Source organism: Macaca nemestrina, chromosome 9, assembly GCF_043159975.1.
Source record: "Macaca nemestrina isolate mMacNem1 chromosome 9, mMacNem.hap1, whole genome shotgun sequence".
Lineage (NCBI taxonomy): Eukaryota > Metazoa > Chordata > Mammalia > Primates > Cercopithecidae > Macaca > Macaca nemestrina.
This window is the reverse complement of record NC_092133.1, coordinates 83819073-83842676: the sequence shown is the minus strand read 5'-3', so window position 1 is coordinate 83842676 and position 23604 is coordinate 83819073. Positions and strand designations below refer to the sequence as shown.

Below are 23604 nucleotides of genomic sequence, written 5' to 3'. Positions count from 1 at the left end.
GGGAAGTCAGGGACCTCAAACGGAGGGACCGGCTGAAGCCATGGCAGAAGAACATAAATTGTGCAGATTTCATGGACATTTATTAGTTCTCCAAATTAATAGTTTCATAATTTCTTATGCCTGTCTTTACTGCAATCTCTGGACATAAATTGTGAAGATTTCATGGACATTTATCACTTCCCCAATCAATACTCTTATAATTTCCTATGCCTGTCTTTACTTTAATATCTTAATCCCATCATCTTCGTAAACTGAGGATGTATGTCACCTCAGGATCCTGTGATGATTGCGTTATCTGCACAAATTGTTTGTAGAGCATGTATGTTTGAACAATAGGAAATCTGGGCATCCAAAAGGAACAGGATGGCTGCAATTTTCAGGGAATAAGGGAGATAACCATTGGGCATGACTGCCTGCGGGACCAGACAGAACAGAGTCATATTTCTTTTCTTACAAAAGCGAACAGGAGAAATATCGCTGAATTACTTTTCTCAGCAAGGAACAGCTGTGAGAAATAGAATGCATTCCCAGGGGTAGGTCTCTAAAATGGCCACTCTGGGAGTGTCTGTCTTCTATGGTTACAGATAAGGGATGAAATAAGCCCCAGTCTCCTGGAGCGCCCCCAGGCTTATTAGAATTTGGAAATTCCTGCCTAGTAAATTTTAGTCAGACAGGTTGTCTGCTCTCAAACCCTATCTCCTGATAAGATGTTATCAGTGAGAATGCATGCCCAGTGGGACATGAAACTTCATCAGCAATTCTAATTGTGCCCTGGTCCTGTGATCTCACTCTGTCCCCATTTGCCTTGTGATATTTTATTGCCCTTGAAGTATGTGATCTCTGTGACCCACACCCTATTTGTACACCCCTCCCCTTTTGAAATCTATAATAAAAACTTGCTGGATTTGCAACTTAGGGGGCATGACGGAACCTGCCGACACGTGATGTCTCCCCCAGACACCCAGTTTTAAAATTTCTCTCTTTTGTACTCTGTCCCTTTATTTCTCAGACCAGCCAACACTTAGGGAAAATAGAAAAGAACCTATGTTGAAACATTGGAGGCTGATTCCCCCTACACTGTTGCACTCCAGCCTAGCCAACAAGAGCTAAACTCCATCTCAAAAAATAAAAATAAAAATAAAAAAAAGAAGAGAAGAAAGGAAAACTACACACCAATATCCTTTATGGATATAGACACAAAAATACTGAATGAAATACTACCAAACCAAAGCCAGCAGCTCACTAAAAGTGCTACACACCATGACCAGGTGGGACTTATCCCAGGAATGCAAGAGGAGTTCAACATAAGAGATCAATTGATGTAATGCACCACATTAGTGAAACAAAGGGGGAAAACATATTATCATCTCAATAGATGCAGAGAAAGTAGTTGACAAAATTGAACACCCTTTCATAATAAAAACATTCAGCTAGGAATAGAAGGAATTTCTCAAAAAGAATAAAGAGCATTTATGAAAAAATCCATAGCAAACATATTCATTGGTGAAAAATGGAAAGTGTTCCACTTAAGTACAGGAACAAAATAAGGATTCTCACTTTCACCACTACTACTCAACATTGTACTGGAAGTTCCAGCCAAGAAAATTAGACAAGAAAAAGATATAAAAGCATCTTAATTGGAAAGGAAGAAGTGAAACTCTTGTCAGATGACAGGATTCTATATTCAGAAAATTCCACATAATACATACACACACATATACACATATATGAACCTACTAGCCAGACATGGTGGCTCACACCTGTAATCCCAACACTCTGGGATGGTAATGCAGGCAGGTTGCTTGAGCCCAAGAGTTCGAGACCAGCCTGGGCAACACGGCAAAACCCCATCTCTACAAAAAGTACAAAAACCAGCAAGGTGTGGTGGCTCACGCCTGTCATCCCGGCTACTCAGAAGGCTGAGGTGGGAAGATCAGTTGAGCCACGAGGTGGAGGTTATAGTGAGCCAAAGATTGCACCACTGTACTCCAGCCTGGGTGACAGAGCCAGACCCTGTCTCAAAAAAACAAAGAAATAAATAAACCTACTAGAGCTAATTTTAATTCAGCAAAATTGCAGGGTACAAAATCAACACACAAAAATTAGTTATGGAAATACACATGTTAAGATGGCCAACTAGATGCAGCCAGGTGCAACAGCTGCCACCGAGGGACTGATTTGACTGGTGCAGTCCTAACGGATCTTCAGAGGGAAGGCACTGGGAGTGGATGGAGGGAAGACACAGAAGCTTGGCTAAAGGGGGAGGAAGATGGGAGGCACCCTTTCATAGAGATGAAATAAAATCACTTAAAATAATAAATTAGATTTCAAGTAGGAATTTGAAAAGTACTATCATCATTTTCTTTATAATAAAGAATGTGACATGATATTTAAAGAAAATTATTTTTAGAAGTGTTCAATTTGACTTGCAACACTATCAGGCAAACACCCAAACTTTTCTTTGTTCAGGTTGCAAAATGTGAGTATTTCCTAAATTTGCTGTGTACCCTCAGGAATAAAGCGGAACACAATTTTCAAAATAAAAATGAGCAATTTAATACATTTAAATATGAATAAGTTTCCTAAAAATGATATATTAATAAACTTCAGTACTAAAATATATAAATCCTAAATAAATTTCCATTTCAATACTTCCTTTTGGTAGTTCTGTTTTCTCTCTCTTGATATAGAAACAACCTGTATGTATGCAGTTCAATTCCTTAGGCATATATAATTTGTTCACCTTAATTTAGAAAATATCAAGGCCATGCCTGGGAACAGAATTAGGGCATTATTTGTCTCTCAGCAGTGTGTTTTTAAAATTGTTATGAATAAATAAATTGACAGCATCCTTTCTAAGGTGAACAGACAATTTCAGTCAAGAATGCACACTATCAGGACATAAAATCTTCCCTACCTTTTTGAGAAATCCTAAAGTATTCATCAGGGAATAGATTTACACTTAGGTTTTATCATCTATCCTACACTGACATTTGGGGGCTGAATTTGTTGAGGCAATGGGTGCCTCTGTACAGCTGCAACCCAGATTGATCCTTTCACTACTATGCCTTGAGCAAAAACAGTCTTAGGTTACAGGAGTGAATTAGTGCCTTCTCGTTTCCTGCACCCTTTATTTCATGACCTAATCCCATGCATAGGACAAGTAAGAGTAGTCAGTTCATACTGATCTCAGCAGTTAGTAATATAAACAGATACTTGGCTCACAGGGCATAATTTACATTTACTAAGAAAACGCTCAGAACAATTCATTGAAGTTTTTCTATACACACTTTCAGGGATTTTAATGAGTACTTGCTTATAAAACATTGACAACCTTACTCATAATTTTAAAGGGGTAAAAACTAATATGCAATATATCAAGGCAACAATACCTCAAACTGTTTTCCCAGAATATACTTTACAAAGAACCAAAGCAGGTAACTGACCACATTTCCTTTTTAGTTTACCTCGCTAGTTCTTTGAAGTTCTATTCACCAGTAGCTCTGTGAATAACTGTTTTAAAACAGATGGGATGAACATCTGGATAACACAACATATATATTTTTTTCTGTCAATAGCCTCATTGATGTGAGGAACATCTCCTCCCACACACACAGTCCTGTGCCTCATCTAATGTGTTAACACTTTGGATAATGACAACAACAGAAGTGAATACTAAATATCTCGTTCAAATTAACTCAAATCTGAGTGCAAATGTGGAAGTATCCATGCAATTCACAAACTGCTGCCAGAGCCTGTGTTTTTAACAGCAGTGTTTGATGATGTTGGCACTCTTGATCATTTTTCGTTTTGAAGTTACTGAGTTCAGTGATCCATCCTTTGTGTTTATTTGTCAGGACTGTGAATATCACAAACAATTTAAGATGTTTAGAATTAAATGTTGATTTATATCTCTCAGCCCATAGTGCAATCAAATTAGAAATCAAGACTAAGAAATTCACTCAAAATCATACAATTACATGGAAATCGAATATTCAACATTCTATTTCCACAGGAAATAGTGTTAAGATAGATACAGCCCCAGGTAGTGGCATAGGATCCCTGAAGAATATGAAATTGAAACTGTTTTCTTCTAATTAATAAACATTTATAAAAGTAACAGAGTAGAAAACATTTGGCAAGCCTATATGAACAATACTTATTCTGTTTTTATGATACCAACATAAAATAAGGGTAAAAATCAAGATTAATATTTTATTTTATTTATTTATTTATTTTTTTTTTTGAGACAGAGTCTTGCTCTGTCGCCCAGGCTGGGGTGCAGTGGCCGGATCTCAGCTCACTGCAAGCTCCGCCTCCCGGGTTTAGACCATTCTCCTGCCTCAGCCTCCCGAGTAGCTGGGACTACAGGCGCCCACCACCTCGCCCGGCTAGTTTTTTGTATTTTTTAGTAGAGACGGGGTTTCACCGTGTTAGCCAGGATGGTCTCGATCTCCTGACCTCGTGATCCGCCTGTCTCGGCCTCCCAAAGTGCTGGGATTACAGGCTTGAGCCACCGCGCCCGGCCAAGATTAATATTTTATTTTATTTATTTATTTATTTTTGAGACGGAGTTTCGCTCTTTTTGCCCAGGCTGGAGTGCAACGGAGCGATCCCGGCTCACCGCAACTTCCGCCTCCCGGGTTCAAGCGATTCTCCTGCCTCAGCCTCCCGAGTAGCTGGGATCATAGGCACGCGCCACCACGCCTGGCTAATTTTGTATTTTTAGTAGAGATGGGATTTCTCCATGTTGGTCAGGCTGGTCTTGAACTCCCGACCTCAGATGATCCACCCACCTCGGCCTCCCAAAGTGCTGGGATTACAGGCGTAAGCCACCGCGCCCAGCCAAGATTAATATTTTTAAAAATAATTATGTAATATAGTAATTTCAAAAATGTTCCTGGAATTGAGCTTTTATTTAGGATTCATGCAGGTGCAGCCAAATTGCAACTATCTCATTTAACGGTCCCCATTTGCAGCAATGATTCAAAAGCTCAATTCTGATCATAGTGATATCAGAAGATTGTTGATGTTTCAAGGAGAAAAAAAATGACTGGCATCCACTTTCCATCTAACGAAAGGCAAACATCAATTATTAAATGCTAAAAGTTACTACCGGGAATACAAAATGAAAACCTCTTCCAAAGAAATATGAAATGTAAATCTGGCAAATTTACCTAAAAGAGCTTCGAAGTGTAAAAACAGGGCTTTCTCTCTAGATAAATGCTTTCTATAAGTAATTTATCTTCTTTATAGAACAGACAACAGACCAAGACAACTTTTCGCACAGTGGTGGCTGTGCTCTGAATGCCAAACCAGGCACCACAGACGTTAGTACCAAAAGCGGAAGTAAGAAATTTACTGTATATGCGAAGACTCTGAGGAATGTCCCATGTAGGTGAACAATAGCACTACTTGTAGTTTCTCATCATTAATGCCTTTAAACTCTATGTTAAATTCTGTGCCGATGAAAATTTAAAAAAAATGTATGTTAGTATTGTTTTGGTTACACTCATTTATTACAGAGTGCTGTAGTTTCTATTTGCAATTCTGTCTTTTCTATAAAATTATTAGTTTCTTGAGAGCAAAAACTGGTTACCACAATGACCAGTATATAGTTGGTGCTAAAAACACATATGTTGGATAACATTGAATACATATTCCTAATTTCAAAGTATATTGTATGTGTTACAATTTACTTAAAAAACAGACAAATTGCCAGTTTCACATTCACCATCTTTATTGATGGGTTCAAGTCTATGAAATTTTGCCTATCATATATCCCAAAACACATTAAAGCAGTTTCAAGGACATTTTAACACACTTAAGAAAAGGAGCTTCTGAATTAAAGCCCACCACTTTCATGTTAATATTAGTATATTTTGATTCCTTATAGTCACAATAGAGTTTATAAGACTTGTCCAAATTGAAGCTGAAAAATGTTATGACGGCCATTCACCTTTAATTAAATACAAGCATTAAAAGAAACACCGTTTGGCCGGCGCGGTGGCTCATGCCTGTAATCCCAGCATTTTGGGAGTCCGAGGAGGGCGGATCACAAGTTCAGGAGCTCGAGACCATCCTGGCTCACACGGTGAAACCCCATCTCTACTAAAAATACAAAAAATCAGCCGGGAGTGATGGCGGGCACCGGTAGTCCCAGCTACTCGGGAGGCTGAGGCAGGAGAATGGTGTGAACCCGGGAGGCGGAGCTTGCAGTGAGCCGAGATCATGCCACTGCACTCCAGCCTGGGCGACAGAGCGAGACTCCGTCTCAAAAAAAAAAAAAAAAAAAAAAAAAAAAGAAAAGAAAAAGAAATACTATTTATATTAGCAATAGAAAACAGAACTTCTTTTTATTTATTTATTTATTATTATTATTCTTTTTTGAGACGTTGTCTCCCACTGTGGCCAGGCTGTAGTGCAGTGGCACAATCTCGGCTCACTGCAACCTCCGCCTCCCGGGTTCAAGCGATTCTCCTGCCTCAGCCCCCCGAGTAGCTGGGACTACAGGCGCCCGCCACCACGACATTCAAGATTTTATTTTCTTACTCTTCTAAAATAGTTCATTTAACTTTTATTTATATTTTTCCAAAATTTATCAGCCACCAACTTACAGTGTGAGCCCACTCAAAGAAAAATGTAAGTCATCATTCAATTCTTAGGAAAATAATTAATACTTTTAAAACAATCAAGGTATTTATAGAAAGCATTTTGTATATGTATACTATTAATTCTATATGGTATATTATCACTCCTGCTATAATAACATTTTTATTAAAAACCTTGCCTTGAAAGATAATTTGGGATATCTCAAAAGAAGTAAAGTTCTGTATGATAAAAGAATCTGTTAATTATTTTCTATAAGCAATCTTAAGCTTTTTAATTTACCAAAATAAACACATTCAGTATAAGTTTTATGTGATATGTTGATTTGGAGTTTTCTAACAAAATAGTATATATGCATGCAATGGAAAATACATAAAGTTAAAATATATCCAGATTAAGGGAAGCTTACAAATGGAGACAATTCTTTTCACATATATTTATCATTGTTAGACAAATTAGTAAATAGTACATTGTGCATTCTAAAAAATCAAAAAGCATATTCTTTATTGTCTAGGTTCAATAATAGGCATTTGAAATATGATCTGTACCTGTGGATGAAATAAGCAAAAGAACATAAAATGTACGGATAAATAGGGTGAAATTCACAGAGACTACTTTTGCTGTCTTGCAACTGGGTCATTATGAGTATTAAGGATTTTTTTCAGTACGGTTCAGAATATTAATCAACGTCTTCTACTTACAGGAGGGTCTGCATCTTCAGCATAAACTGTTGTGATAGGTGAACCCTTGACTGCATCTGGAGCCACCATCCTTTTGTATATTCATTTACTAAAGACAGGAGGATAATCATTCATATCCTGTAAAACACAATTAGGAGTTTAGTACTTCAGTTGAAACCAGGTTAGGGATACAGTTACTAGATTGACTCCCACTCCTCATATCACACAACTCATTTGCTACTGTCAGCCTTCCATCCTCTCAATTCCATTACTCTCACTTCAGACTGGCACCTTGGAGGAAACTGCCAGTTCTCATACAATATTAATGTGTGGATATCAACTGATGGCCATTCCACTGGAATGAAGTCTTTCACCGTCAAAAACATACCTTTTGGAGACTGAGGTGAATCCTGAATTTTTTTCTAACTTCTAATGGTAAGAGGTACAATTTTAACATTTGAAAACAAGAACAAGTTCCTTTAAAAGTTACATTCTGTGAAGCAGGAGTAAAAGATTTTTTTTTTTTTTTAAAAAAAGCTCTTTATATGTTTTTGTAGCAATGTAAATTATTTTATATACTTAGCGTAATGCTATGATTAGAACATTTCAGATACAAACTGTGAAATATCCTTTTTTGCCATTTTACATGATAAAAGGAGACTTTCTCTGTAGTGCACCACAGTAATGACACTTAAGATTAGATTTATTTATACACAGCAAACAATGTTAATTTACTGAATATTTGTTTCGGAGCAATTTATATGTATCTTGTTTTATTTTTCCAATTTGGTGATATATATATACATTGTTACTCATGCATTGTTAAGTTCATTAAATAAATAGTTATCAGGTATTTCCCACTTTTATCAGGTATTTAGCACTTCGGTGCTAGGCATTGAAGATACTGTTGTGACTCAAGAAAAAGATGTCCCTGTCTTTATGCCACTTAACTGCCATCAGGCTAGTAAAAATACTGATCTGCAGATAGGTTAGTGAAATCATCTGGAGGTACACAACTGACTGGTAATAGTATGTTCACAGGAAACAGAATATTATAACACTGCAACTCTCGTGTATAAAATATTCTTAAGTAGAAAGACCAATTATGAAACAATCAAAAATAATAATTACAACCACTTTTCAAGACATAGTAAAATAAGATATAAGTAGAAACAACAAAAAGTTAAAAAGCAGGGGAGTGTAGAGTTTTTATTAGTTATTTTTTCTTGTCTATTTGTTATGCAAACAGTGTTGTTATTAGCTGAAAATAATGGTTTTTAAGATAGCATTTGCAAGCTTTATGACAACCTCAAACCAAAACACATGCAACAGATACATAAAAAATAAAAAGCCAGCTGGGCACGGTGGCTCACGCCTGTAATCCCAGCATTTTGGGAGGCCGAGGCAAGCAGATCACAAGGTCAAGAGATCAAGACCACCCTGGACAACATGGTGAAATCATGGATTCAAGAAAATGAAGAGAACACAAAAAGATGAAAAGATATCTCATGGTCATGGATTTCAAGAATCAATATTGGTAAGATATCCATACTACACAAAGCAATCCACAGATTCAATGCAATCCCTGTCAAATACCAATGACATTCTTCAAAGAAATAGAAAAAAATTTTATACTGTATATGGAAGCACAGGCAACCAAAGAAAAAAATGAACAAATGGGATCACATCAACTTAAAAAGCTTCTGGACAGCAAAGGAAAGAATCAACAAAGTGAAGAGACAACCCACAGGGTGAGAGCAAATATTTGCAAACTACTCATCTGACGAAGAATTAATAACCAGAATATATAAGGAGTTCAAACAACTCTACAGGAAAGCATCTAATAATCCGATTTAAAAATGGGCAAAAGTTCTAAACAAAAATTTCTCAAAAGAAGACATACAAGTGACGAACACGTCTGTAAAAAGGTGCTCAACATCATTGATCATCAGAGAAATGCAAATCAAACTTACAATGAGACACCATCTTACACCAGTTAGAATGGCTTTTATCTGAAAGTCAGGCAATAACAAATGCTAATGAGGATGTGGAGAAAAGGGAGCCCTCACACACTGTTGGTAGGAATGCAAATTAGTACAACTGCTATGGAGAACAGTATGGAAGTTCCTATAAAACTAAAAATAGAGCTATCATACGATCCAGAAATCCCACTGCTAGATATATGCCCAAAAGAAAGAAAATCAGTATATGAAAGAGATATTTGTACTCCCATGTTTATTGCAGCACTGTTCACAATAGCCAAGATTTAGAAGCAACCTGAGTATACATCAACGGAATAATGGATAAAGAAAATGTGGTACAGATACACAAGGGAGAACTATTTAACCATAAAGAAGAATGAGATCCTATCATGTGCAACAACGTAATCGATGAAAGTTAAAAGTACACGAGAGAGACACTTTCTGGGGTCTCCCAGCAACCAGTGGGTGATATTTACGGAGCCATGGGAGAGATTCTTTACTACTTAGATACACTATTTTTAATCCTGGGCATGTACATTTTCTTTGTTTTCTCTGGTTTGCATCTTTATAGGAAATATGTTACATCTTAGTCCTAACACTCTAGAATCGTAGAATTAAAGATATTTTGTCCTGCTATCACCAAGTTCGGTGACAAATATAATATAAAGAGCACACCAATACGAATCTGAAAATGCAGAATAGAAGAGAGGGAAACAGTTGAAAGCCATACTTCAAAACAACCCCAACAGAACAATTGGCAAATTGTAAAAAGCAATATTGAATCTGACCATACACCCACTAGCTGGTTCACAGAAATTATCATTTATTCAAATTCCTACCTCCAGACGAGGGAAGTACAATAGGTATGCTGTAGATGAAATGTCCAGAATTTCTGTTTTGTTTGAGTCTAGGACAACCTTCTGGTCTCTCAAGCGTCAGCTTCTCTGATGAATCAAAAGCAGGACCCTATCAATACTGTCATGATGGAGCATCGGTGGCACATAACTGCCTCTCAGGTGTCCACGGTTTCACAAATGCTGCCTTGGTACTGCGCATTGAGTTTTCCTCTAGAAAAGTTATCCTTTTTCTTCTATTCTATGGGGTAGGAATATTTTTTTGTGGAGAAGGAAACTCTGCTGAAAGGTGGAAATCTTAGCTTCATTTTCCAAGACCCACTGTATTTAACAATAACCTCAGCCCTTGTTACAAGGTGAACTTGATGATATTTCACTTCTCATCCTTTCACCCCTCCCTGCCTACTCCCACACCTGCATGCTAAGACAGGCAAACACAATCAAAGGTGAATCTAGTCTCTTTTCTTTACAGAAGAATGTCTCCTTCTCTCTTACTCCCCTGCAACCATTCTATCCAAAATTATAATGAGCAAAATGACTTGGGTCATCTGTTTATCTCAGACAAGTTCTTTATACTCCTTATAATGCTGCTTAGTATCATACATCCATTTACATATTCAACTTTTCAGATTCATATTCAGTTTTCAGTTTGCTGTAGAACAGACCTTTTCTTTCTGTGCATTTTCTATATTATCTTACAACACAGATTCTAAGACCAGATTTCTATTATAACTTTGTTGGTAAGGCTAGATATCACTCTGGATCCTTTTCAATTGTTTAGAATTTTATTTTCATTTTCCAGAGATTTGCTTATATTATCTAATTTACTATCACCACAGATTCAGTTCTTCTAAATAGTATATCGAGAATTATACAAGAAAAATATCTACAATTAAAATACATGAGTAAATATCTAGTACATACAAGGAAAAAGCCTTGTTGATGTTCTATAAAATCTTTTCAAGAAAAATGTATGTTATTTGTATGATCATCACAGGTTTTGTTTTGGCTTCTTAAAACTTGACACAAGAAAGCTGTGTGCAGGAGTCTTGATAAACTTTTATTTATACTGTGGAAATATTGTTTTTCCAAATAATACTTGAAATTTCCTGTTCTTGCTCCAATTTTAAACAGGTTTCATGGACTAGACATTAAACACGTCATCTTTTGTTTTTTCCTCTTGTTTACAAAAGAAATTACGTTTCTGCTCATTTTGAAAGAAAGAATTTCAAGATGCCTTCCTGTGGTGGCTTTTTGGGTCCAAGTATCTCCTAGCAAATACCATGCAATTATGTTATCAACAAAACAGCTTTTCAGTACTGCAAGTAAACAGACCAAGTATAGACAATTTGCAAAGTTGGTAAAGACTACATTTGTGGAGAAATGAGAATTGCATTCCATTCTTCTCCTCCAAAAAAAAAAAAACAAACAAAAAAACCAAGGATAATAATATTTTTATGGGCCTCAGTAGTATACACTAGAATTTTAAAGTTCTAGTTGTGGTAATCCCCACCCTGAGTTATCAGAAAAGAGGAAAGCAAGTGTCAGTCTACATTTGGGAGAATTTTCTACAAATTTTATTATGCTTAGATGAACTTGGAAAAAATTAAAAGTGATATTACATAAGTCTAGAGTTAAATGTTAAGTTTTGCTTTAAATGTATAATAAATAGGCAATGACTTTGCATGAGTCAGGACGCCTTGACCAAAGGAATGTTTATTTAGAGAATATCTTATTCTCTAAATAAGATAAAGCAACTGAGACAACACAAATCAGACCAACACTCTTCTCTATCCGAGGAATAAATTATCTTTCCAGCTGCTGATGTAGAAGCGTTAAGTAATACCCCCGTATTAAAATAAAACGGTGGTGAGGCAACATAATGAACTTTTTAAGAGGGATGAAACCCAGAAACAGAATGAGGGTTATTTAGGGCACATCTTACTTTTTGAGGTGATAATTTTGGACATAATTTAAAATAATAAAAGCCATCTATGACAAATGTACAACCAATGTCATACTGAATGGTAACAATCTGGAGGCATTCCCCTTGAAAAGATAAACAAGATAAAGATGTCCTCTCTTATCACTCCAAGTCATCATAGTAATGGAAGTCCTGGCCAGACCAATAAAACAATAGAAAGAAAGAAAACCCATCCATTTAGGAAGGGAGGATGTCAAACTATCCCTGTTTGCAGATGATGTGATTCTACACCTATAAAACCCCATAGTCTCTGTTCCAAAGCTCCTTGATCTAATAAACAACTTCAGCAAAGCTTCAGGATACCAAATCAATGTGCGAAAATCAATAAGAGCATTCATATGTACCAACAACATTCAAGTTGACAGCCAAATCAAGAATGCAATCCCATTTACAATAGTCACACAAAAAAGTACCTAGGAAAACAACTAACCAGGGTGGTGAAAAATCTCTACAATGAGAATTTAAAATATTGCTCAGTGAAATCAAAGATGACAGAAACAAATCGAAAAACATTCCATGCTTGTGGAAAGAAACAATCAACATCATTAAAATGGCCATACTGCCAAAAACAAAGTACAGATTCAATGCTATTCCTTTTAAACTACCAAAGACATTATTTACCGAACTAGAAAAATGTATTCTAAAATTCACATCAAACCAAAAATGAGCTTGAATAGCTAAGGCAATCCAAAGCAAAAAGAAAAAAGCTGAAGATGTCACATTTCTTGACTTCAAACTATACTACAATGCTACAGTAACCAAAATGGCATCATACTGGTATAAAAACTGACACATAGACCAAGGGAACAAAATAGAGATCCCAGAAATAATGCTGCATACTTATAACCATCAGATGTACAAGAAAGTAAATAAAAACAAGCAATGGAGAATGGACTCCCTATTCAGCAAATGGTGCTGGGATAACTGGCTATACATATGTAGAAAAATGAAACTGGACCCCTTCCTTACACCATGTACAAAAATCAACTCTAGATAGATTGAAGACTTTAATGTCAAACCTAAAACTATAAAAACACTGGAAGATAACCTGGGAATTAACATCCTGGACATAGGCCCTGGCAAAGATTTTGTAACAAAGATGGCAAAAGCAATTGTAACAGCAAAAATCAACAAATGTGACTTAATTAAACTAAAGAGCTTCTGCAGAACAAAAAGAAACCTATCAACACAGTAAACAGGCCACCTACAGAATGGGAGAAGATGCTTACAAACTACACATCTGACAAAGGTCTAATATCCAGAATCTATAAGGAATTTACAAATCAATAAGCAAATAGCAAACCATCCCCTCAAAAAGTGGGCAAAAATATGAACACACACTTTTCAGAAGAAGACGGACATATGGTGAACAAGCATATGAAAAAATGCTCATCATCACTAATCATGAGAGCAATGCAAATCAAAACCACAATGAGATACCATCTCACACCAATCAGAATTGCTATTAAAAAGTAAAACAACAACAACAACAGCGAAAACATGCTGGTGAGGTTGAGGAGAAAACGGAACACTAATACACTGCTGGTGGGAATGGGAATTAATTCAGCCATTGTGAAAAGTAGTTTGGCGATTTCTCGAGGAACTCAAAGTAAAATGACCATTTGACCCAGCAATCCCATTTTTAGGTATATATCCAAAGATAAATAAATTGTTGTACCATAAAGACACATGCACGTGTATCATTTATGTCATGCTATTCACAATAGTAAAGATATGAAATCAATCAACCTAAATGTCCATCAATGGTAGACTGAATAAAGAAAATGTGGCACATATATGCCATGGAATAACTATGCAGCCACAGAAAAGCATGAGATCGTGTCCTTTGCAGCAACATGGATGCAACTAGAAGCCATTATCCTAAGTGAACTAACATAGGAACAGAAAACCAAATACTGCACGTTCTCACTTAGAAGCAGAAGGTAAACATTGAGTACAGAGGAACACAAAGATGGGAACAACATACACTGGGGGCTGCTTGAGGGTGGACAGAGGGAGGAGAGTGAGGATAAAAAAACGACCTATAAAGGTACTATGTTTATTACCTGAGTGGCAAAATAATCTGTACAATCAAACCCTGTGACAGACAATTTACCTGTACAACAAACCGCACATGTATGCATGAACCTAAATTAAAAGCTTTAAAGAAAGAAAAGTGTTGGAAATTACTCAGAATCATTTGAATAACTCAGCTGAGCATGCCCTAAACCTTTTGAATTAAAATAATAATATGTCTTCAGTTACAAGACACAACATATGTTAAGATATAACATTTTTATTTTATTTTATTTTTTGAGACACAGTTTCGCTCTTGTTGCCTAGGCTGGAGTGCAGTGCCGTGATCTCAGCTCACTGCAACATCCATCTCCCAGGTTCAAGCGATTCTCCTGCCTCAGCCTCCTGAGTAGCTGGGATTACAGGTGTGTGCCACCACTCCCAGCTAATTTTTTGTATTTTTAGTAGAGACGGGGTTTCATTATGTTGGCCAGGCTGATCTCGACCTCTTAATCCCAGGTGATCCACCCACCTCGGCCTCCCAAAGTGTAGGGATTACAGGCGTGAGCCACCGCATCCGACCAAGATGTAACATTTGTCTATCAAAGTTTTATAAGTTACAATAGCAAAGACTTGGAATCAACCTAGATGCTCATCAATGGTGAATTAGATAAATACAAAAGGGCACATATACACCATGGAATACTATGCAGCCATGAAAAAGAATAAAATAATGTCCTTTGCAGTAACATAGATACAGCTGGAGACCTAAACAAATTATCCTAAACAAATTAATTCAGGAACATGAAATCAAATACTGCATGTTCTCACTTCTAAGTGGTAACTAAATATTGGGTACTCATGGACATAACGATAGACACTGAAGATTAATAGACAGAAATTGGGTGGGTTAGGAAGTGAAGAAGCAGGGGTTGAGAAAGTGATTATTGGGTACTATATTCACTATCTGTTTGACAAGGTCATTCATATCCCAAACCTCAGCTTCATGCAATATACTTATGTAACAAATGTGAACATGTAATGCCTGAATCTAAAATAAAAGGTGAAAATGTGAAATAAGACACTAAAAAAAGAAAAAGTAGTGGAATACTTCCTGTGTTTCACTGTGATTGCAGAATTATCTTAAAAAAATCCAGACCCCAAAATTTTATGGTTAAGAACATTAACCTACCGGAAAAATACAGTCATACTAATTATGTGTTGGTGAAATCTTTCTTCACATCATTACTTTGTTGTCTAAGAAAACCAATAGCATATATCTAGCTATTCAGCAGCATAACAATCAAACAATAACCTAAGAAAAGTGATGATTTCTTCTTCCATCATTTCAAATAAAAGAAAATCTTATTTGTAGTCCCTGTAATATGAGAATTGTCGAAAAGTTGCCTATGACCTTGTTTACCTTATGACCCTGGATACATATAGTGTACCACCATGCCTGGATAATTTTTGTATTTTGGTTAGAGACGGGGTTTCACCCATGTTGGCCAGGCAGGTTTTGAACTCCTGATCTCAAGTGATCCACCTGTCTCAGCCCCTGACAGTGCTGGAATTGCAGGCATAAGCCACTGTGCCCAGCCACTTATCTGTTCTTAATGCATTGGTTTCAAAACTTGACAGCCTAGCTTGAGAGTTGTGCATATTACCTAGGTCATTCTGTTTCTTGACAACTATGACTAATTAATATGTCATAAACATGACCCAAACTATACAAAATTAGTGTCAGTTTTAAAATTTTGACTGGAAATACCTGGAATAAATTATTTTTGGGGGGTAAGGTTCAGGTAGAAAGGCAAGGAGTGTAGAATTTTAGAGCTTGTTGCAGTCATATTTACCAACATTAGATGTGAGATTTTATTATTCAGAATGCTTTGATATATCAAAACTTCAAAATGCTGCAAATCAGAAATCATAACATTCATGGATTGAATATGTACCTTGATTTTGTGGCTCCAATTTACTCAAAAAGCAGTCTGGCCATTCCAGGAAATATGTGATTTCTCACTATTCCCGGCACATCAAGTTTTTCCTCACATTAAGATAAGAAATGTTTCAGCATGTGCTTATTTTGGTTTTGAATATAATGGTGCATGGCTGTTTGGGCTCCCAGAATTTTTTAAGTCATTAATTTTATTTCAAGGCTTTTTTGCATTCCACACCTTCCTGCATACTAATTAGGTGTGTAAATTTCTTTTAAAATCACATTTCCTTACCAGTCCAAATCAATTCATTCTTCCCTGTCATACATATTCCTCTTCTATTACCTCAGAAATAAGTTAATAAAATACTTTATTGTTATTTATTCCTGATTGTAATGATACAATAGATTTAGATCCTCATTTTAGCCATCATTTAATCATAATCATGTACCACTGAACTTAAAAGTTGGAAAAAAAGCAATCTAAATTTCGTCTGAGCTCCAATCACATGTAATTTATAAAATCTTGGAAGAACACAGGCAGGTACTCAGAGTAATCAACTTAGTTTTGGAAGAAGAATTTAATTTTTTATTATCTGCCACAACCATAGCCTGGTGAACTGATTTAAATCGTTGAGCTATAATTGCTTTTTGAAGATTTTTTATTTTTCCCTTTCTTGTGAAGTAGAAATTAACAAAATGTAAAAATCTAAATTCAATATATAATTTCATGTTATAAAATAAAGGTTACGCATGAAATATAGCTAATGGTCAAATAAATTCTTTGTTAAGATTGGTGGCCTTTGCTGTTTGTGAGAAACATTCACACACACACACAAAGTCTGTAAACAAAGATAAAATGTTTTTGCTGAATAATGTAATTGTCATTTCCTTCTCCCTTATTGAAGGAGAGGTGTCTGTTTACCTGGATTGTTGCTTAAATCTGCCATAAATTTGTTACTCAAAACCTTATTTATTATATTACAGCAAATAGGGTAATAATTACTGCCAGAGAAGGGGACATACTTTTTGTAACTCTTTAAATTTTTCTTAAAATACAAATTCTGTTATATAAATTTTGATTTTGAATCTTTTAATTATCTTTTCACTACCTCCCATACATCCTCTAAGTTTTCTTTGTCTTTTTCATCTTCAGTGTACAGATTTCAGAAATACTTTAATGTTTTACTGAGTACTTAACATATATAAGAAAAAGATATTTTACAATTTCCACATGCTGTAATGAAATATGTTGAGCTTAGTTTATGTTAGCTGCATCTAGTTCTTGCTTGATTTATTCTTTTTTCTTCTAAAGTTATATTTTATCTTGCAAGTTTGTGTATGTATGTGTATTCATTATATATTTGTTTAACAAATTATCCAAAATCTTAGTGGATAAAGCAGCAAACGTTTATTATCTCACAGTTTCAATGAGTCAGAATTTCAGAGAATGCTTGGCTGCATTCTCTGTCTGAATATCTCACAAGGCTAAAATCAAGGTGTCAATTGGGCTATAGTTATCCCAAGGTTCAACCAGTGATGAGTCCACTTTTACAGTGACTCAAGTAGCTGTTGGTGGGACTCAGTTCCTCCATAGCTATTCTTAGTTGGCGGTTGGCAAGAGGCCTACTTCACTATTTTACCACGTGGATGTTATCCATAAAGCATCTCACAACATGGAAGCAGCTTCAACAGGGCTGATAAATAAGAAGGCAACAAAGAATGTGCAAGAAAAAAGTCAAAGGCTTTTGTCATCTAGACTTGGAAGTGATTAAGCTCAAGTGTGATTAATGTCAAGCCAACCATCAAGCTGAAAGGACAGGATATGAATATTAAGAGAAGGGGATCACTGAAAGCCATTTAGGAGACTGCCTACAAATTATGTGGATATGGATGTTTTATGAAAATAAAATTCCTCATCTTAGAGTGGTTTCTTTTTACTTTCTTTCTTTTTCTTTTTTTCTACATCTAATATTTTAGAACCCAAAACATGGGGACAAAGACAAACTTTAGCATCTTATCCTTAATATTTAGGAGCACAGCATATGTCATGTTAAGGATGCTACTATGCCTTTACATTATGTTGGACAGTATATATTCATCTCTGGCTCTCTTTTTTTCTTTCAAGTGATGGTGATTTATAATGTCTAGAATAAAGTATACTTAGAAGCCAAATTAAAACTGTACTTTAGCATATTTGTATAAGCTTACTAAAGTATTACTAAATACTCCTGTTTGCATCTTCATCATCTCCAAACTTTTTTCTCCTGCTACGGCATCTTTTCGTATTTGCATGAACCAAATGTGGCTTTTGAAATAGGAAATTTTGGATGGAATAATAATCCACTATGAAGGAATCATATAGTTAGTGTAAGGAGAAGGGCTGACTTACAAGACAAGACCTAAATATATTTTTAAATTCTTCAACACTACTGTACCTTCTCCGTAATGTACCCAGAACATATGTCTCAGATTTCAATAGGCCTTGGAGTTACATTTTCCTCAAATACCTGAATAAAAAGAGGAACCTACAACCTTGCTTTATTATATATAAGAACCTAACAATTTACCAGGTGTTCAAAGATATCCAGGAACATTTATCTTCTTCAAAATATTTCCTGATTTTCACTTGCCATTCCACTTCTCGTCTGGATCCAGATCAGAACCTTTATCTACTTTTCTGCAGGTTACTCACTTCTGGCTTTCTTCATACTTGTGTGGCTCTCTTTTAAACACTTCACACTGAGTTGTGGACATTTATCCCTTCTTTTTTCAAAAGGTCTTTTTTCTTTTCCTTTTTCAGGAGGCAAGGAAGGGGGAGGCAGTAGGAAGGATTGAACAGAGAGGAGGAAGTGCAAAATACTCATTTGGAACAATGGGAGATTGAGTAGACCAGACAAAGAATGATTAAAGTGAGGACTGCTGGCATGGTCCCGTTTTCCTCCAGCCATGTTTAGTTGCATCGTTGTGGCATGGAATAGATGGAGAGCTGGGTTTATCCAGGGCTCGCATCTTACCAAGCAGATAGGAGGTGACAGGGAGGTGGGTGAGTTGAGGAGGTGTGCAAGGGACCAATGAGAATGGTTGGCCATGGAGTTTAGGCTGGCTCACTAGAGAGGGAAAAGTCATAAAGGGAGGAAGAAACAGTGAACAGGTAGTAAGATCTGGACTGGAGGTGCTGGTAAGGTTGCAGTTTTGTTTCAGGGCAGTACAGGGAGTAACCTGGATAGCTAGGAGGTGGTGGTCAGAGTGGGATACTGTGGGGTTTGCAGTCCTTGGACCTGACAAGGTCTAAGGTCTGATCATGGAGGGAGGGGGAAGCTGAGGTAGGGCAGAGGACAGGAGTGGGCTTCATGAGATCAAAAGGATGTTAGAAGGATTATCTACCCAGATACTGACATCTCCAAAAAGAGGCCTAGTGTGAAGAAGTTACATCCTAAGCTCTTCATGGATAAGGGAAGCATGCGCCACGTGGGTAGCCTCCCTAGTCTAGCACCCAGTATATAGCCTATGCAGAGTGAATACCTGGGGTCTGCTGGGGGCGAAATCAAGGTCCCTGTGACAGGACCTGAAGCCTGGGGGTCTCGGTGACAGGAGTGGGCCTAGTTTTTTGGTGTAGAATTGAGCCTTGAGTGCACCGGTGGGATCATATTGCAAGGAACCCCTCCAAGACTAAAGGAAGATGCATCTTCTGACAATGTACGCTCTAGGAGTCCCAAGTAGCTGGGCTGGGGGTTAGATGGGCTCCAAGGCATCTCCTCAGGTGGCAATGCGGATCCTTGGGAAGGCAAAGCTGTGCAGGAAGAAAACGTCAAGATGCTACATTCCCTCAGGGAAAGCCCCTTTCCCAGGAGCAGGGAAGGCGAGGCAGTTTAGGCTGGGTCAGTTTGTCACTGCCCTCAGAGTCTGTTGATCCTGGAAAAAGAGGGCCTTATTTTATTTATTTATTTTTCTTTGAGACAGTGTCTTGTTGCTCTGTTGCCCAGGCTGGAGTGCAGTGGCTCCATTTCAGCTCACTGCAACCTCCGCCTCCCAGGCTCAAGCGATCGACCCGCCTCAGCCTCCAGAGTAGCTGGGAGCACAGGGACCACAAGCGCCCGCCACGACGCCGGCTTTTATTTATTTTATTTTTATTTTTTGAGAGAGAGACATAGCCTCCCTATGTTGACCAGGCTGGTCTTGAACTTCTGGGCTCAAGCAGTCCTCCTGCCTTGGACTCCCAAAGTGCTGGGATTACAGGCGTGAGCCACCATACCCGTCTGTTTTTTGTTTTTTGTTTTTTGTTTTTTTTCCCGCGAGACGGGGTCTCCCTATGTTGCCCAGGCTGGTCTTGAACTCCTGAGCTCAAGCGATCCTCCCGCCTCGGCCTCCCAAAGGGCTGGGATTACAGGGATGAGCCACCGATTCCGGCCAAAAGAGGGCTTTGGGGCACCCCCAGAAGGCGAGATCTCTCTCATCTGTCATCTTTAAAGAGGAGGAAGTGGACTCCCAATCAGCCATAGTCCATTCGCCCCGGGTACGGTGACTCCGGGGCTGCCAGGACCAAATGGTCTCCTTCTGGCTTTTGCACGGCATCAAGTAACCCGCTCCAGGCTGCACAGCTGCCCTGGCGGTGTAGGCTGCTCCAGAGTGCCACCGCAGGAGTTGAGGCCGTGGATTCTGAGGGCGGATTGGGGCGGAATCCCGAGGGACGCGGACCCGGTGCAACGCACTGCGCAGGCGCCTGCACCCCAGCTGTTAGGGAGTCTTTCTTCCAGCTTTCCCCGGAAAGTCGTCCAGGCACCGGTCTCTTTTTTCTGCCTTTTTTTTTTTCCCTCAGGGGAGTCGGCGCGACGGTGAATTTCCGTTGCCCGCGGTGCCCAAGGGGACCTGACGAGTCGCAGTTGTGAGCAGGTTCGGTGCCGCGGGCTGGGGTAGGCGGCGGTGGGGTCCTTGGCTCTGGGGTACTGGGAATATCGCGAGTCGTGCGCGTGGGAAGGTCCTCCCCCGGTCCTCTGGGTCATCTTTGCTCCGGAGAAGCAGCATATTTCGCATCTGTCCCAGGTGTGCCTGGGGGTCTTTGGGAGAGGACGGGGTGAATCCCCGCAGAGAGCCTGAACGGGGAGGGAAGCTGTCGGGGAGACTGTAGGCGACTTAGACCTGAGCCGAATCTGTTGACCCCAAGTTGTGCTATTTCCACCAATAAGAAAAGGGAGAGAAACATTAGTACATGTTCGGAACTAAAATATAGTAGAGAAGCAACATAATCTCAGAAATCACACAGCTACTCAGTTTCAAAGCATTCCTAGTGCCCAGCTCTCCTAACTCCCGGCCAGTGTTCCTTGACATTATGGTGATATATAAAGACTTTGTTTCCGCTCGTGTGTGTGTCTGTGGGAAGCCTCTGACTCACCTCTATGCTCCAGTAGCACCCTGTGCAGCCTTCCAATGTAGCCCTTATTGCATGGCACGGAAGACACTAGTTTGAATTTCCTCTGCAAGTCAGATCATAGCGATTTGCATTTACTGGCACAGGGGCTAGCACATCATAGACACAAACATTTATTAAACGGAATTAATACAGGACCTTAATTGAATGAAATGGCACCCTGCTCCGCTTTTTTTCAGTCAAGCTGTCAGATTTTATGCAGCCCCATATCCTTAAAAAACTCACTAATTCAGTGATTACCAATTCATTGACCACAGATTCTCAAGTACCTCAGAAATTACTGGAAGGGTCTCTGTGAGTCCATGGGCTCTCCAGGCATCATCTCGAACCAGTCACATCTTGCACGTACAGATATTGCTGTTTTTCAAATGTGTGTAGATGAGTTGTAATTTAGGAGTTTTAAAGAGTCGACAGGTACTAAAAGTAATACTGCGCTCATATTGGAAGTTCATAGAAACGTTTTAAATTTTTTGTTAAAATTTGATCTTTAGTTTAAATTAGGAAACCACTTCATTAGTCCAGTTGATATCTAGGTCTGAGCCGTCCAGTAAGTAGCCACATGTGACTGTTTAGAGTTAGAATGAAATTAATTAAAAATTCATTTTTTCAGTTTCTCTAAATACATTTTAAGTAACCACACTTGGCTAAAGGCTAAATAGCTGAAAAGTACAGATATAGAATATTTCCATTCTTGCAGAAATAGATAGTGCTGATGTTGACACTTAAGATGAATAGAAAGTAACCATAAAATGTAACCTTAGCAGAGGTAACTCATCTAATTTATAGCATAACAGAGAGAAATGAAATTGGGGATGGTTAAGCAGTTTCTACCCTTGTTCAGTGAACAAATACATCATCTCTTCATAAAGAAATACATGAAATTTAATGTTTTTCCCTGGGTATTGCCTGGATTGTAACATGCTTCTCCCACCTCCTTACCCCGGCATTCTTCCTTGTAGGTTAGAGTGACTTGTTATTGGTAAATAGCCACTATGGAGACTAAGGACCGGAAGAAACACAGGAAGAAAAACAGTGGACCCAAAGCTGAAAAGAAAAAGAAGCGGCATCTGCAAGATCTCCAGCTAGGAGACAAAGATGCTGGGAAGAGAAATCTCAAAGCCTTTGCAGTTCAGTCTGCTGTGCGGATGGCTCGATCGTTTCACAGGTATGTTTAGCTACAGTCTGATGCTTCTTCCATTGATTCTTTTTAAATAGTAGGAGCCTGTCACAGGTGACATTTGGATTCACAAGTCTAGTCCAGCTCCAAAGGACATGGAGATGCGTGCTGTGTGACTTTTACCAAAACATGGGAAGCCTTCCCTTAGAAGCTGCCTTGCCTCCAGCATCTGCACACTGGTTGGTGTTTCTTGCCCAAGATACAAGAATTTATAGAATTTGTTTTTTCCTAAACTTTAAACTGTTTCTATGGTGATAAGTGTGTTTTTTCCCTCTGGATATATTTTACAAAGTTGTAATGTAAAATACAAAAATTACAATATTTATTACTAACCTAGCTTTATTTAGTGAGTCCTTGTGATATTCTTAGCAGTGTACTTTAAACACTATTCAACTAAATGCTTCCAGCAGCCTTACCAGAATAGGATCATTCCTGCCCTCATTTTATGGACAAGAAAACTGAGGTCAAGAAAACAAGTTACCTCCAATCATATAACCAGTAAGTAGGAGAGCCAAATTTAACTCCAGAGCCTCTGCTCTTATCTGTTATGATGCACTGCCTCGGTATTTACCTTTCGGTTTTTAAAAAACTTTTAAAATCACTCATAAAACAGTCAGATTTAAGGAGTGTTTAATTTTCAATTCTCTATACTATTGAAGTCGTCTTGTTACATCTTTATTGAACAGCAGTTATTTGGATGAGGGTCAGAAGTTAACAAGTTAATAATTGACAAGCTAATTTTATGTATATATAGTTTGTTGTACTCTCTATAAAATATACTGAAGTACTCATATCTGTAAGTATACTAAGAAAGTCTACTTATAAGGTTGGTACCTTTTACTCTATTTTGCAAGTGAATTTTCTTTTTCTTTTTTTTTTTTTAAGTGAATAGGAGTCAGGATTTGAAGACAGAAAAGTGTCATATTCCAGTGGTT

General features: G+C 37.9%; 1 long non-coding RNA gene across 1 annotated transcript; it reads left to right on the top strand.

Annotated features, from left to right (window-relative positions):
• The first annotated feature begins 20801 nt into the window (after nucleotides 1-20801).
• LOC139355404 (uncharacterized) lies at nucleotides 20802-23272 on the top strand. The gene is made up of 3 exons (XR_011607879.1): nucleotides 20802-20957; nucleotides 22452-22657; nucleotides 23077-23272. It is a non-coding gene; the product is annotated as an uncharacterized lncRNA (long non-coding RNA).
• Nucleotides 23273-23604: the final 332 nt, after the last annotated feature.